The 10537-nt window shown below is 37.8% G+C and overlaps 1 pseudogene; it reads left to right on the top strand.

The window, feature by feature from the left end:
* Nucleotides 1-208: 208 nt before the first annotated feature.
* Nucleotides 209-10316, top strand: LOC101284023 (vigilin-like; annotated as a pseudogene).
* Nucleotides 10317-10537: the final 221 nt, after the last annotated feature.

Genomic DNA, 10537 nt, shown 5'->3' with positions numbered 1-10537 from the left:
CTGATTGTGGGGATTTAATCCACTGCTCCTGAGGCTTCATGGAGAAATTTCCCTTTCTCTTCTTTTTTCACACAGCTCCTAGGGTTCAGCTTTGAATTTGGTCCTGTCTCTGCATGAAGGTCACCCTCTGGTGTCTGTTCTTTGCCCAGACAGGAGGGGGTTAAAGGAGCGACTGATTAAGGGGCTCTGGCTCACTCAGATTGGGGGGATGGAGAGGTACGGAATGCTGCGCCAGCCTGTGGTGGCAGATGCTCCCACGATTTTGCAACAGCCTGAGGTGTGCTGTGTGTTCTGGAGAAGTTGTCCCTGGATCGCAGTATGCTGGCAGTGGCAGGCTGCACAGGCTCCCAGGAGGGTAAGTGTGGATAGTGATCTGCGCTTGCACACAGGATTCTTCGTGGCTGCAGCAGCAGTGTTAGCATTTGACGCCTGTCTCTGGTGTTCGTGCTGATAACCGTGACTCGTGCCTGTCTCTGAAGCTCATTTTGGTGGTGCTCTGAATCTCCTCTCCTCACACACCCTAAAACATTGGTCTCTTGCCTCTTAGGCAGTTCCAAATGCTTTCTCTGGACTTCCTTCTGGTTAGCTGTGGTGCACTAGCCCCCTTTCAGGTTATGTTCATGCAGCCAACCCCAGTCTTCTCCCTGGGATCTGACCTCCAAAGCCCAAGTCTCAACTCCCAACTGCCCCCACCCCCATCCCCCGCCCCACCAGGTGAGCAGACAAGCCTCTCAGACTGGTGAGTGCTGGTTGGCACTGATCTTCTGTGCGAGAATCTCTCCACTTTGCTCTCTGCACCCCAGTTGCTGGGCTTTCCTCTGTGGCTCTGAAGCTTCCCACTCACCCACCCCCCAGTGAAAAGGTTTCCTAGTGTGTGGAAACTTTTCCTCCTTCACAGCTCCCTTCCAGAGGTGCAGGTCCTATCCCTATTATTTTATTTCTGTTTTTCCCTTTTTCTTTTGCCTTACCCAGGTATGTGGGGCGTTTCGTGCCTTTTGGGAAGTCTGAGGTCTTCTGCCAGCGTTCAGTAAGTGTTCTGTAGGAGTTGTTCCACATGTAGATATATTTTTGATGTATTTGTTGGGAGGAAGTGATCTCCATGTCTTACTCCTCTGTCATCTTGAAGGCACTCCTGCATTGATTTTTAAGTGCCTTTTTATGTTCAATAGAATATGCTTTTGCTGTATTTTATTGTTTTATTTTTTCTGCTTGTCATTTGAATTATTAGCCATAAAACATAATTTTTAGTTCTTGGAGCATGACACACCCTACTAGGCAATGAAAATACAGCAATGAACAAACAAATTCTTGAAATCAAGGAACTTACATCCTAATGTGTGTGTGTGTGTGTGTGTGTGTGTGTGTGTGTGTGTGTGTATGTATTAGGAAGCATAGCGATAGACCCTAACTGTGTCACTGAAGTAAATAAAATAGTAAAGAAAAGAGCAAAGTGATAGAGTGAAGAGTTTATTTAGTTAGGTCAGGCAGAGAAGTCATCTTTTAGGAGATATTTGAGTTAAGATGATGTTTGAAGTGAATGATAAGAGGAGGAAAGTACAGGAGACTTGGAAATAGGAGATTTGCAAATGGATGAACTAGCAAATGGTAAGGCTTTGAAGAATAATTTGACAAGACATGGCCAAACAACAGATGGACCAATGTAGCAGTAACATAATAGAAACATGACTGGTAGATGAGACAATTGAGGTTGAAAGGGATTGTGTCCTAAAGGATTTAAAAGGTCAAAAAGAATTAGATAAAATGTCTTTTCATAGATAAAAATAATCAAGCATTGGTAATTTCATACAGTTTTACTTAATAGTTTTATTTTATTCTAATTGCAGTGGGAACCCACTCAACAGTATTAAGGACAAGAGTATGAGTTTATTGATGCTTTATCAACTTTTTGACTGTTATTTATCATTTTTTAAACATTTTTATTGAGATATAATTGATATATAACATTATGTATCATTTGGGTGATCAACATGTTGATTTGATACATTTGTATATTGCAATATAATTGCCACAGTGATGTTAGCTAACACCTCTAACATGTCATGTAATTATCATTTTTTTGTGGTGGGAACAAGTAAGATATAGTCTCTTAGGAACTATGGAGTTTATAATACAGTATTGCCTATATCACTATGCTGTGCATTAGACTCCAGGGTTTATTTATCTAGTAGTTCCAAGTTTGTACCCTTAAACAACAGATCCCCAATTCCTCCACCCCCAGCCTCTGGTAACAAATATTGTACTCTGTTTTTACAAGTTCAGCTTAAGTTTCCACATATAAGTGAGACCATATAGTATTTGTCTTTCTCTGTCTGACTTGTCTCACATAGCATCTTTAGAGTCAAAGTGAGTATCTGGTAAGCAGCATACAATGTGCTCTTGCTTTAAAAAATAAATCCAGCCAGCCATTCTGTGGCTTTTGATTGTTAAATTATACCCATTTACACTAAGAGAAATTATTGATATGTAAGGACTTACCAATGCCATCAATTGCTTTCTGGATGTTTTGTATCCATTGTTTCTTTTTCCTTCTGTTTCTGCCCACCTCTGTAAAATGGTGATTTTCATATTAGTATGCTCTGTTTCCCTTTTCTTTATCATTTGTTCATTTACTCTAAGATCTTGCTTTGTAGTTACCATGAGGCTTACATAAAATATTTCATAGAGAAAACAGTCAATTTCAAGGTGATAGCAACTTGATCACTTACACAAACTTCGTTCTTTCACTCCCTGTCTTTTATTTTTGATGTCACAATTTACCTCCTTTTATATTGTATATTTGTTAACAAATTATAGTAGCTATAATTATTTTTAATAGTCTTCTCCTTTAACTTTTATATTATAGTTAAGTGGTTAACACACAATCCTATTAAAAGTTGCAGTTTTCTAAGTGTGACTGTATATTTAACTTTACCAATGTTTTATATACTTTCAAGTGTTTTCATGTCACTGAGTAGTGCCATTTTGTTTAAGCTTATAGAAATCCTTTTAGCATTTCTTCAAAGGCAGGTCTTGTAGTAATAAATGCTGTCAGATTTTTGGCAAGAAAAGTCTTCATTTTTCCTTCAGATCTGAAGGATAACTTTACTAGATAGAATATTCTTGGTTTTCAAATTTTTCATTCAACACTTTAAATATGTTATTACACTCTCCCCTGGCCTGTAGTGTTTCTGCTGAGAAATCTGCTGATTGCCTAATGGAGGTTTCTTTTTAAAGAGTTACAATTTCCCCCCACTTGGCTCCTTTTAGGATTCTCTATCTTTGATTTTTCACAGTTTCATCTAATGTGTCTTGGAGAATGTACTATTGCACTGAGATAATAGAATTATCTATTGACTTTGTCAACTTGGACTTTCAAGTCTCACTCCGGGTTTGGGAAGTTCTCAGCTATTATTTCTTTAAATAAAGTTTCTGCCCCTTTCTCCCTCTCTTCTCCTTTTGGGATCCTGATTACTCTAATTATTGTCTCTTGATGGAATCACATAAATCACTTAGTCTTTTATTGTTGTTCTTTCCCCATTCATTTCTGTTGTTGCTCAACTTTGACTGGGTTGTTTCAGAATTCCTGTCCTTTAGCTCACTTCCATTCTTTCAATTCTTTCTTCCATTTGCTTTACTCTGATACAGATGCTCTCTATTACATTTCTCATTTAATTCATTGAATTCTTCAGCTCCACAATTTCTGTTTGGTTCTTATTACATTTTCTATGTCTTCAGTAAATATTTTGTTTATGTATTTTTTTCCTGATTTCATTGAATTGTTTCTCTGAGTTTTCTTGTAGCTCACTGGGTTTCTTCAAAACAGCTATTTTGAATTCTTTATAAGCTAAATTGCAAAAATCTGCCATTGAGATCAGTTATTGGAGATTTATTGTTATCTTTCGGTGATGATATGTGTCCTTTATTTTCTTGTTCCTGAGAAACCTCTCTTATTTCCCAGAAGGTGGTGTTATAGCTCAAGTTTGTGGTTTCTCCCTTGCCCACAATCCTGGTCTGTTTTTCTGATAGCACTTTTTACCAGACTTGCTTTCACCATTGCACTTGGGAGCATGTGGCCAGAGTGGGAAGAGGTGTGAGTTTAGCATTTGCACTATTAGGGATGCCTGCAAACCTGTTGAGGAGATCTTCAGGACAGGTACTCCCAGAGTCTCCTGGGTGGACCTCCTGTTAAAGTCCTGAGCACAGTCAGCAGGAACTATGTCACTTTAATGCACTTTGATATTCACTGACTTTTTCCCAATCTTCTTCCTCCTCCCAACCATGGAGCTTCTGCCTTAGTACTCTGAGTTCTGCTGGAAAGAAATGTGTTTCTCCAGCAGCATCCTGCACTAGTGGGATAGCTGAGCAATGTGTGCTCTCCTTTCTTCTCACAGAAGAGGTTAAAGTTGCCAGATATTTCAGCCCTGTGCAGTGTTGCCTTGGGGGATGGTGACACTGGGAAAATTCCTGATACCATCTCCACTGTGACCAAACAGGATTTTTTTTGTTTTTTGCTCCAGTGACATGTTGGAATTTCCACCCCAGGAAGCCTGGACTTTTGCAAAATCTCTCTCATCTGTAGGTATCTGACCAGGTCAGCACTCTCCATGGTTTGTTTGTTTGTTTGTTTGTTTTTGACTGTGGTGAGAGGGGTTGAGGCAGGTTTGCTGGCTTTTCTAGTTCCACAGCCCATACCGATATCTGTCTACCTCCTACCAGATGCACAGGTGGGTGAGACTCCTTCCATATCCCTTGGTATACTGTGCTGGATCCCACAACTTCCACAAAGGTGTTTTTGTCCGTAGATGGATGTTTAATTCATTGTTTAAAAAGGGAGACAAAAAGGAAGAATGTTTTATACCACAATGATGCTGACATCACCTCTTATTTGAATGTTTTGTAGAAAATAGGTCATAAGAAGCCAAGAGTAGGAGTGGTATAGCAATTCAATACTTGTTACAGTATTGACATGCTGGCTTAAACTAAGAATGTAGAATGGAAATGATGAGAATAGGTCAGACTTAGATTAACAAGAATGTTCTTACTTTACATGTGTTATGTGAAAGAAAGTGAGAAGTCAAAGATGATGCCAAGTACTTGGCCTGAGAAATAGGAGAAAACCCTGGGGACATTTTCTGAGTTTCAGAATATTCCAAGAAGAGAAAGTCTGGGGGCAAAATCAAGCGTTCACTTGATATATTACATTTGAAAGGACTATTAGACATTCAAGTGATTATATGAAGAAGGTTTATGCATATACACATTGCATTTCAGGGTTGGAGTAGTAGATTTGAGGATCATCAGTCTGTCAATGATATTCAATGTTATGAGTGTAAACTACATCACATATGGAAAAAATATAGACAAAGAAAGGAGTCCAAAAGAGCATCCTGTAACACTTGGGTATATAGAGTCCCAGTGGAGGTCTTGGAGCCAGGAAAGAAGATTGAGTTACAACAGTCATTAAGGTAAAAGTAAATAGAATTGAAGCATTTTTGAGCAATTAAAAGGAATATACTACTGATATATGCTATAATATGGTTGAATCCAAAAACCGGATTGTAAAGGCAAAGACACAAGGTACAAAAGACCCTCTTATACTGTTTGATAATATTTTTATTTAATGTCCAGGAAATGCAAGTTTATAGAGGAAAAATAAATAAATTAGTTTTGCCTGGGTGTGGAAACAGGATTACCTGCAAATGAGCATGAGGAAGCTCTTTCGGGTGATGGAAATGTTCTTAGCCTGGGTTGTTGTGATGGCTGTACAGCACTGTAAATTAACTAAAAATCATTAAATTGTATGCATAGACTATGTGAATTTTATAGTATATAAATTATTCTTCAAAAAGCTATTAAGAAAATAAGGAAACCCTGTAAATATGGTATTATTGAAGACTAGAGAATTATATTTTTCCAAAAATAATTTGCAGTCAATAGTGCCAAAGGTCAAAAAATGATGGCACTGGGTAAGGCAAAATGAGGTTTGAGATGACTCTGATAAGAATAATCAAAAGATATATTTCTCTTCTTTAACAAAATGGTGGCTGTTTCCTCACAGTCCCTATAATTTGAACCTTATCTTGGTACTCTCATAACAGTAGAATAGATGAACCTTGGACATTTTTATGAGTTCTATAAATATTAGGATTTCAATTTTTATTGATTTGAGTTTATAGATTAATTTGGAAAGGAATTATGTCTTTAAAATATTTATTTTTCCCACACAGTAATATGCAAAAAGGCAGCTACAGGATGAATTTTCTGGCTACTGACCATATAGCTGCAATACCTCTAACTAATTAAAAATCAACTATGAATTACAAAGAAAATTTAACAGCACCCAAGTAGATACATTCAAAAAGATAATGATTTTACTGCTTTAAATTCAGAAGAGGATCTTGACATGCCAAACTCCAAAGATAAATTTGCTGAACTTCTAGAGAAAACAAGTTGGTTGGAAAATGCTCAGGAGCCTGCTGCATCCTCAAACAATAATAGTCAACTTATCATGACATCAGTCATCACTCAAGGTTTTATGTGCCTCTGGAGGAGAAACACTATGTGAATCTGTTTGAGGAAGGTACACAAGCAAAATTCTATCTAGACTTCATGCAAAGAACTGGTGCCAACCTAGAAATAACTTTTGTCAAAAACCAATGCCTCTACATTATAGTCTCTGGTAAGCCAGAATCTGTCACGAAAGCTCAGAAGGAGATTTTTGCATGTTTTAAGAAACAAGTTTTAACTACAGCTTCCATTCCCAAAGAACATCTTTGCTTTGCTAGTCTTGCTAGGCAAGACTGGTGAAAAACTGCAAGACCTAGAACAAAAAGCTGCAACCAACATTCAGACCTTATGCCCAGTTAACCACAGCACCTGGATCAATACTATTGGCACCAAAGAGATCATGAAAAAGGCTCCACATGAAGTCTTACTTATGTCTACTGAACAAGACAAGTGTGCTGAAGAAAGGTTAGATGTGGGAAAAGCATTTCATCCTTTCATTGCTGGACCATCCAATAAAACTTTTGACAGAATCCTACAGGAAATGGAGGACCACATCCACATCTCACCATCTAGTGCCAATCAGATACAAATAAGCTTTCCTGGAAAAAAGCAACAACTAGATCAGGATCAGGCTTGTGTAAAGAAGATTTTTGACAATACTACAGAGAAAACCACATCCATAGATGTGGAGAGGAAATTGCAGCACAAATGTACATAGGTCCCCAAAATAATTCCGTCCAGGAGATCCTGGAAAGAACTGGAGTTTCAATAGAGATCTCACCCTCACAGAGCATGTCAGATTCTGTGACATATCATTGTAAGCCTGAAAGTTTAAGGAAGGCATTTACTGAAGCCTACTCAAATACCAAAGTTTACACTCTTTCCTCTATCTCTGTACCTTCCTGGCTTCACAGATTTGTTATTGGTAAGAAAGGTTATAATATATCTACAATTACTTAGAACATGCCAAAAGTTCACATACATTTTACTGGAGAAGATAAAATTACAATAGAAGTGCTGACAGAAGATGTTAATTATGCTAAAGAACAAATTGAGGTCATAGTAAAAGATCTTATTAACAGGATGGATTATGCAGAGATTAATGTTGACTATAAGTTTCACAAACTCCTGACAAGGAAGAAAGGTGTTATCATAAATGGGATTAAAGAAAGGAATAAAGTTTCTGTGCTAATCTCACCTGAAAATGCAAAGAATAACTAGATCAGCATTGAGAGGGAATCTCATGGTGCCCAACAGGCCAAGAAAGAACTTCTTGAACTTGCTTCTCATTTAGAAAATGAGCACAATGACTTAATCATTGAGCAAAGATTTCACCACGCAATCATTGGGCAGAAAGGTGAATGGATACATGACATCCATAAGAAGTTTCCAGAGGTTCTAATTACTTTTCCTGACCCAGCACAAAAAAAAAGTGACATTGTCCAAATTAGAGGACCAAGAAATGAATTAGAAAAATGCACGTAATATTTGGAGAATGTGGTGACAGACATTGTAGAAAGTACCTATTCCATAACTATTCTCATCTTCAAAAGGCTTCACAAAAATATCATTGGAAAAGGAGGTGCAAACATCAAAGAAATCTGTGCAGCAAGCAACACCAAAATTAATCTTTCATTAGCAAATAGCGACTCAGAAAATATTGTCATCAGTGGAAAGCCAGCAAACTGTGAAGTGGCTCGTGATTTGATTCTTTCAATTCAGAAAGATATAGCCAATATTTCAGAACTAGAAATTTCTATTCCTTCCAATCTACACAAATCCTTTATTGACTCTAAAGACGGTTTGATTGGTGCAGTCACGGAAGAATGTGGAAGTATCCATATCCACTTTCCAAAAAACAACTCGGGACTTCAAAGAGTCGTTATTAGGGGACCTGACCAAAATGTGGAGGTGGCCAAGAAAAAGCTGCTGCAACTAGTAGAAGAGCAAACCAAGAGTTATTCTGTGGTCCTCCATTTCAAGCCAGAGTATCATAAATTCCTCACGAGTAAAAATGGAGGCAATGTTCCCAAAGTCTGTGAAGAGACTAGAGCATGTATCATTTTCCCTATCCCTGAGGACAAGGATCAAGACTTGTTAACTATTATAGGGACAGAGAAGTCTGTCAAAGATGCACAAAAGAAACTAGACGGTTTAATTACAAATCTAGATAATGTGGTAGAGGACAACATACTGATAAATCGCATGTATGACCAGCACTTTTTTATGCAAAGGGGCCAGGTGTTACAGGAGATGACTGAGGAGTATGGTGGTGTGATTATTAACTTTTCATGTTCAGGAAAACAGAGTAACAAAGTCACAATCAAAGGAGCAGAGCCTGTGTAGAAGCAGTCAATAAACATATTCAAGAGGTTAATGGGGATTTGGACAATGAAGTAGCAACAGAATGTGTTATTCCCCAGAAGTTCCCTCAGTTTTTCATGGGACCAATATGTTCTCGGATCAGACAAATCACTAGAGATTATAGCGTTCAAATCAAATTCCCAGAGAAAGAGGAGATTTCACTTACCAATAAACAGCCAGCTGTTCTAGAAAATAAGGAAAGGGAAAAGAGCACTACAGGAGCTGCTTCTATTTCCCCAACAAAATGTGACACCATATTTATCTCAGGCCAAAGGAAAAGTGTGAAGCAGCCATGGAAGCCCTTAAGGCTTTAATTCCTGTCACTGCTGAAGTAGATGCGCCCTTTGATCTACATCGTTACATCATTGGTCAGAAAGGAAGTAGGATACACAAGATAATGGATGAGTTTGAAGTTAATATACAGGTATCAGCACTTGAATTAGAGTCTGATATCATTTCCATCACTGGCCTTGCTGCAAATGTAGAACAAGCCAAGGCTAGATTACAAGAACAAGTCAAAGCTTTACAAACTGAAATAGATGATCGATCATTAAGAAATTTCAGACTCAAGTTCACATTAGACCCCAAATAGTACCCCAAGATCATTGGTCAGAAGGGGTTAGTTATTGCTCAAATTGGTTTAGAGCATAAAGTTACTATCCATTTTCCAAGTAAAGGGAGCAATGAGATACAAGACGAAATCACAAACATTGGATATAAAAATAACACCATAGCCGTTCGGGATACAATAATGGAAATGGTGCAAAAGTTTGAAAAAACAGTTACTAAGCAAATTTCACTAAACTATCGTGTTCATGGCCACATTATTTGATCCCGTGGAAAAGCCATTCATAAAATCATGTATCAATTTCAGGTTGACATCTCTTTCCCTCCTAGAGGAGTCCAAGATGCAAACATCGTCACTGTGACTGGACTCCCTAATAAAGTCACAAAAGCAATTAATCACATCCTCAGTCTTGAGGAATATTTTCTGGCTGTTGTTCCAAAGCATGAGTTACAGAAGGAGCATATGAAGAAGGTCACTCTGTGTGATTTAGTCTATATTCCATCCAAGAGTTTTGCAGAAAAAGATGTTCCCTGTACTGCAAACACCATTCAAAAGATCCCTGACATGAACAGCTCTGAATATTTTCCAAGCTTGGATCCTCAAGTGGACTCTAAGACTCACCCTTGGAGATGCAAATAATGACCAAAACCCAGAAATTTTTTTCCAGCAAGCTTACTGAAAGATGTCAAAAATTATCTCTAAACAGACCCAACTTCTGGATCATTTGTACATTTCTTATACTTTGACTCCAATACATCTCTCCTAAAATCCTCCAAAATACGTTATAGTGAAAGTGAAGTGCTCAATTCTGTGTGAGTCCAGTAATTACCAATGTAGTGTCTAATTTCCACTCAGGACCTGCCTTTGAAATTTCATTTATGGGACAAACTTTCCATTGTTTTAAAGTTTTAAAAGTATTTCATTAAAATTTTAAACAACTACCACATGCTTCCTGAATTTCATGATCTGCTTAGCATGTCATTGTTCACTTAACTTTCATTATGAGAACTCAATAATGTGGCAAGGAGATTACATCTGTGTCATCGTCCCAAGGCATAAAGTTTGACTTCACAAAAGCTAAAACTGATTGTTTTAGTT

The sequence above is a fragment of the Orcinus orca genome, chromosome X, assembly GCF_937001465.1.
Source record: "Orcinus orca chromosome X, mOrcOrc1.1, whole genome shotgun sequence".
NCBI lineage: Eukaryota > Metazoa > Chordata > Mammalia > Artiodactyla > Delphinidae > Orcinus > Orcinus orca.
Note: the sequence above shows the minus strand (reverse complement) of the source record. Positions and strands in the feature narration are given on the sequence as shown.